Raw genomic sequence first — 6,822 nt, forward strand, 5'->3', positions numbered from 1 at the left:
AAGATCCGAGGGGGAGAGTGGAGGAGATGAGAGAGGGAGAGAGGGGCGAGTTGGGGAACAAAAGATGAAACTGCCGACGGGGGGAGGTGAAGGGGTGCGGGGTTTCGGGCGAAATAATTGCCCTGACCCTACCGCCACGGACGCTGGCGGTAGGCTCAGACAGGCTACCGCCAGGTACCCTGGCGGTAGGGTGCGACGGAGGGGGACGGCGGGCGTCTCCGCGTGCTGACGTGGATTACTGCCCTACCGCCAGCCTCCGTGGCGGTAGCCTGTCTAACACTACCGCCAGAAACCCTGGCAGTAAGAAAAAGGATCTATCCCGAATTTTTTTTCAACCGGGGTCAGATCCTGAATTTATATAGTAAAAGGTTCAAAACACGAAAATTTGCCGAAGCAGGTAGACCAAGCTAAATGAGTTATGCACTGGGCCACATGGGCACAAGTACGAGCATGACAGCACGCTGGGGCTGTTTGGTTGGGCGCTCAGTTTGCCACGCGTAAACAGAGGCGGGTGTGGCGCGCCACAAAGTGGGGCGGTCAAAATGAACGCCACACTTTAGGCGAAAATTTCTACAGCAAAAGCCTCTTTCAATTGTGACGAGCCTAACCTTAGTAGAGAACCAAACATATAACTAGGAAGATGCGGCACGCCACACCTTTGACGTGGCTAGCTAAGGTGGCAACCAAACAGCCTCGCTATGTCCCCCTTGGAGTTTTCCGTGTTTCTTTATATTTTTGCTGAGAGACGTAAGAGAGAGAGAGAGACGCCACGGCGTTTGCGGCAAGCCGCCGCTGCTCCTTGTAAATTTCAATCGTACAACGATATTGAATTGCAAGCAAGATGCCACGGCGTTTCATCAGTTAGCAACACTTCTGGCAGCACACGTTGCAAGTAACGACCTACAACATGCCACGACGTCGTTCGGTGCCTGCCGTAGCCAAGATCGCCAACGTACAAAAGGAAGAAAGTTCAGGCTGCCTCTGGATCGATGTTGCCACCTCATGTTGAAATAACTACTAGTAATTAATTCTGTAATGAGACTAGTCAGTCGGCAGGCGGGCCAAAACTCGCCGATCGGGTGACTTCTCCGGAGCTCCGGCGAGCCATCAACTCACACATCAGCCTTCCGACGTCATCGTACGAAGATCCGCCCTTCTTCATGGCGCTCCTTGCTTTCACACTGAGGTCCTTGGCCTTCTTCCGTACGGCGTCGCCCTCCTCGCTGCTGCCCATCAGCCTCCCGATGCATCCAGCGATCACCTCGCCGCCGATCACCTCATGTCTCTCCAGAGGCGAGGCGAAGTCCTTGGCGCCGATGCTGACACCCACCTTGAGCATATCCACGATGAGCTTCTCGTTGTAGAACTGGTCCGCGTACTGCGGCCACGTGACCATCGGCACGCCGGCGCTCACGGCCTCCAGCGCCGAGTTCCAGCCGCAGTGCGTCATGAAGCCGCGCATGGCGGGGTGGTTGAGGATGAGCGTCTGCGGCGCCCAGTCTCGGATGATGATGCCGCGGTCACCGCGTGCCATCAGCTCGGCGAAGCCCTCAGGCATCCACTCTGACCCGTCCGTGCCTGTGCCGGAGCTGATGATCCACATGAAGTCCTTGCCAGAGAGGTCCAGGCCGCTGGCGAGCTCGCGCAGCTCGGCCGGCGAGAAACTGGTGAACGTGCCAAAGGAGACGTACACCACCGAGCCGGCCCGCTTTGCGTCCAAGGTCCAACCACCGCAGGCAGTCGTCGATGACGTGTGCCTTCGTGTTGTTGGTGCTGCCTCTCTTAGCCATGTCTTTGCTGGCGAGCGCGACCGGCCCCACGAGCCACGCACGGCGGCCGAGCGTCGTGCGGAAGTGCTCGACGTAGTCCGGCTCCAGCTCGTGGAAGCTGTTGAACACCTCGCCGAAGCTCCTCTGGTCCGCGGCATCGTTGTCCTTGTGGAATGCCCACATCGCCGGCCGCTTCCTGGGATCCATCATCTGGCTCCGCCTCAGCTGGACACGGTGCGGCAGCCCCGGCAGGGAGACGAGCTGGGCGTCGTCATCAGGGTCGTCGTCGGTGGTAGCCGTCGTTGTCTCCAGCGGGTTGGTGCGCAGCATGGTCTCGCTGCAGCACCGGGTGAACACGCTGCTGCCGAGGAACACGACGCGCGGGACGCCGTGCTCCCGGCCGGCGTCCGCGGACCAGCTGAAGAAGCTGTCGGACACGACGGCGTCGGGGCGGTTAGCAGCCATGAACCGGTCGAAGGGCTCGCGGAGCAGCTGCGCGGCCTGGATGAACTTGAAGTTGTAGTCGGCTCCGTGGGCTGGAGTAAGGGATATGAGGTTCTCCATGCCTGGGAGGAGCCCTACGTCGGGGAAAGGCACGACGGAGATGTCGACTGCAGGGGAAGGGGAGTCGGTGCCGTGGCAGTAGGAGTCGTTGGCGCGGTCGACGGCCGGACGGATGATGTCGGCGTTGACGGGCGTGTTGAGGATGGTGCACCTCGCGCCGCGAGCGGATAATATCGTGGCCATGTCGACGACCGGAATGAGGTGCCCGGGGGCGAAGAACGGGAGGAAGAGGATGTGCAGGGGTTGGAGCTGCTGCGGCTGCTCATCCCTGGTAGCCATGGACGCGTGCTCTGTCGATTGGAGTTCTAATTTCTTGGGTGGTTGTACACTTGTACTAGAGCGGATCGGAGGAGCCGAGGAGGAAGACTCTAGGAGGGTTGGAAGCAGATCGAGCAATAATGACGAGAGAATTTCTTATTTGGCCCATTCTTAAAATCTGGTTCCCTATTTGGTCCTTATTAGACGTAGGGTTTGTGGGAAGTGGCTCAACCTTTTAGGGGTGGCCTATCACATATATTTATAATGATACACAATATACATATTACACAGTTGGGCTACGTTACAAAGTCTAACACCCTCCCTCAATCTCAACTCACTCCTGATGCATCTAAGAGGTTGAGATTGCGCCTGCAGACCTCAAACATGGGAGAAGGTAGAGGCTTGGTGAAGATGTCGGCAAGTTAATCCTTTGAGGAGATAAACTTGATCTGTAGTAGCTTCTGTGCAACACGTTCCCTCATAAAATGATAGTCAATCTCAATGTGCTTGGTTCGTGCATGGAACACCGGATTTGTCGAAAGAAACGTAGCACCGATGTTGTCACACCAAAGAACTGGAGGATGTGACTGGGAGATTCCCAGCTCTCGAAGCAAAGACTCAATCCAGATAAGCTCAGCAGTCGCATTAGCAACTGCTTTGTACTCAGCCTCTGTGCTACTGCGAGAAAGAGTGGCTTGCTTGCGTGCACTCCAGGCGATCAAATTACGACCCAGAAATACAGCATGTCCCCCCGTGGATCGCCTGTCATCTGGACACCCAGCCCAATCAGCATCTGAGAATGCAGAGAGAACAGTAGAGGAACTAGGTCGCAGATGAAGACCATAGGAGACAGTGAGACGCACATAACGGAGAATGCGCTTCGCAGCAGACCAGTGCACATCTGTAGGAGCATGAAGATACTGACATACCCTGTTAACCGCAAATGAAAGATCAGGACGGGTGATAGTCAGATACTGCAAGCCACCAACAATACTTTGATACTCCGTGGCATCCGTAGAAGAAAGAGGAGAACCAGCAGTGGCCGAGAGCTTATCCGTAGAGGACATGGGCGTGGGTGACGGCTTGCACTTGAGCATACCAGCACGGCGCAAGAGATCAAGGGAGTACTTTTTCTGAGTGAGAGCCAAGCTGCCACGAGACTGATGTGCAACCTCAATGCCCAGAAAGAAGTGTAGCTGTCCCAAGTCTTTAACCGCAAAATCTCTGCCAAGAGCAGTCACAAGAGCATCCGCAGCCGTGGCAGAAGAATTGACCAGAATTATATCATCCACGTACACAAGCAAATACATAGTCAGACTGGGGCGCTGAAATAAGAACAGCGAACTGTCAGCTGTCGACGGAACGAATCCATGAGTACGAAGGGCCGAAGCAAGACGAGCATGCCAGGCACGAGGTGCCTGTTTCAGTCCGTAGAGCGCCTTCGTCAGACGACAGAGATGATGAGGCCGATCTGGATCAACAAACCCTGGTGGCTGCCGCATGTAAACCTCCTCGTCAAGCAACCCATGGAGAAAAGCATTCTGCACATCAAGCTGTCGAAGAGACCAACCACGAGAGACTGCAAGAGACAAAAGAAGCCGGATGGTAGTAGGTTTAACAACCGGGCTGAATGTGTCCTCGTAGTCCAGACCCTGTCGCTGCTTAAACCCTCTAGCCACGAGACGCGCCTTGTAGTGCTCAATAGACCCGTCCGCATGTCTCTTGACTTTGAAAACCCACTTCGAATCAATGATGTTGACACGAGACGGAGGAGGAACTAATGTCCATGTCTCATTATGCAGAAGAGCATTGTACTCTTGCTCCATAGCTGCCCGCCAGTGAGGAATACTCATAGCAACCTCATAGTGGCGTGGTTCATCAGTGGGATCTGCAATAGAATGAGCAAGACAGGCAGCCAAATATGTGACAGTACCATCATGACACTGCTTGGGTTGGACAATACCGCTGCGGCTGCAAGTATGCGGGCGTTGCGGTGCAACGGGCACAGGAGCCGGCGGCGCCAACACGGGAGAGGATGACGGCAGAGCGGGTGACGGGAGCCCAGGCGAGGGCTCAGGCTAGTCGTCGATAGGCCCAGCCGACCCAGGCGAATGGGGCGGCAGGGACATGCGGGCGGTCGACGAAGGCGACGACAGAGGCGAGTCCGAGCGTGGAGGCGTGGACGGAGACCGCTTGAGCCGCCCAGGGGAAAGCGGCAGGGTCATGGGCCGCGCCTCAACTGTCGTGGGCTGCGCCGCGACTGTTGTGGACCGTGCCTTGGATGACACCAGCCCACTGTCGGAGACTAGCGCCGGTCCAGTTTCATGGACGGGCACGGCGCCAGAGGCGGGGTCCACGACGGGTGCAGGCACGTGCACGGACCGGTCAACATGCGCGATAGGAGTTGTATCTGGAAGAAGTTCCAGGCGAGCACCATGTCCAACACCTGCACCATGGTTAGGTAACAACACAGGCGAATATGCAACATCTTCAAATTGGCCAAGAATAAGAGGAGATGAATGCATAGATGGTGGTGTGGAATGTTGCTGCGGCATGGAGGAAAAGGGAAAGACGTTCTCATCAAAGACAACATCACGAGATATATAGACACGATTTGTTGGCACATGAAGGCACTTGTAGCCTTTATGAAGAGAGCTAGAACCTAGAAACACACATTTCTTAGACCGAAATTCAAGCTTTCTAGAATTATATGGACGAAGATGGGGCCAACAAGCACACCCGAACACCTTAAAGAAGGTATAATCAGGAATCTCATGTAAAAGGAGCTCAATAGGAGTTTTCATATTAATGACACGCGTAGGTAGACGGTTAATAAGAAAACATGCTGTAGCAAAGGCATCACTCCAAAAACGAAAGGGGACAGACGCATGAGCCAAGAGTGTGAGTCCGGTCTCAACTATATGTCGATGCTTGAGCTCAACAGCGCCGTTTTGCTGATGTGTATGAGGACGTGATAAACGATGAGAGATCCCAAGCTTATTAAAGAAAGCATTGAGGTTGCGATATTCGCCCCCCCCCCCAATCAGACTGAACATGAATAATCTTATTCTTGAGAAGACGTTCTACATGCACTTGAAACTGAATGAATATATCAAACACATCAGATTTGCGCTTAAGAAGATAAAGCCAGGTAAAGCGACTATAGGCATCAATAAAGCTAACATAATAGTTGTGACCACTCACAGAAGTTTGAGCGGGACCCCACACATCAGAGAACACAAGTTCAAGAGGACTCGTTACTTGACGAGTAGAAGAAACAAATGGCAACTGATGACTTTTGCCTTGTTGACAGGCATCACACACGGACATCTCCTTATTACTAGACTCAATAGGCAGCTCATGACAGTGAAGTATATGACGAACTATGGGAGTGGCAGGGTGACCAAGGCGAGAGTGCCACTGGGAAGGCGACACACGAACACCACTGAAGACGCGCGGGGCGGATGGATCCTCCAAGCGGTATAAGCCATGGCTGAGACGACCACTAAGCAGAATTTCCCGGGTGGCTCAGTCCTTAACAAAAAGATCAAACGGGTGAAATTCACATAGGACATTGTTATCAAGAGTGAGTTTTGGAATAGATAACAGATTAAGAGTCACCGAGGGGACCCGTAAAATATTACGAAGATGAAGCTGCCTAGATGGATGACTAGTTAAGAGAGATGCTTGACCAACGTGAGAGATGGGCATACCTACACCGTTGGCGGTGTGAACCTTGTCGGGACCGTAATATGGCGCATGGGTGGACAGCTTGGTGAGCTCGTTCGTCATATGATTTGTGGCGCTAGTGTCCATATACCACACAGGATCAACCGGATATGACGGTGTATAGCCGGGGTCGATGCGTGCATCCTTGCTCTTGGCAGCAACATGAGAAGCAGGAGGGCCAAAGTCCACCATGGCGAATTGTTGCTCATTACCTTTTCCATCGTTGCCAATACCCAGGAAGCTCCGCGGAAACCTCTTGTGGCACTTGGAGGCGACATGCCTCTCACGCCTGCAAAGCTGACAGCCTACAGGGCCTCCGCCCAAGGGTGGCGCTGGCGGGTTGGTGACACGGGAAGGCGGCGAAGACGCAGGGGGGCGCTGGCCACGCGAGGCCCAGAAGGCCGGGGGCTGGTCGGCGATGGAGTTGGTGGAGCGGCGAGCTTCGATGCGTTGCTCGGTGAAGAGCAGCCGGGAGAAGAGCTCGTGCGGCGGAAGTGGCGGC

At 54.6% G+C, this 6,822-nt stretch overlaps 1 pseudogene; it reads right to left on the reverse strand.

Annotated features, from left to right (window-relative positions):
• Nucleotides 1-840: 840 nt before the first annotated feature.
• Nucleotides 841-2,740, reverse strand: LOC119324829 (annotated as a pseudogene).
• Between the last annotated feature and the right edge of the window lie 4,082 nt (nt 2,741-6,822).

The sequence above is a fragment of the Triticum dicoccoides genome, chromosome 6B (assembly GCF_002162155.2).
Source record: "Triticum dicoccoides isolate Atlit2015 ecotype Zavitan chromosome 6B, WEW_v2.0, whole genome shotgun sequence".
Lineage (NCBI taxonomy): Eukaryota > Viridiplantae > Streptophyta > Magnoliopsida > Poales > Poaceae > Triticum > Triticum dicoccoides.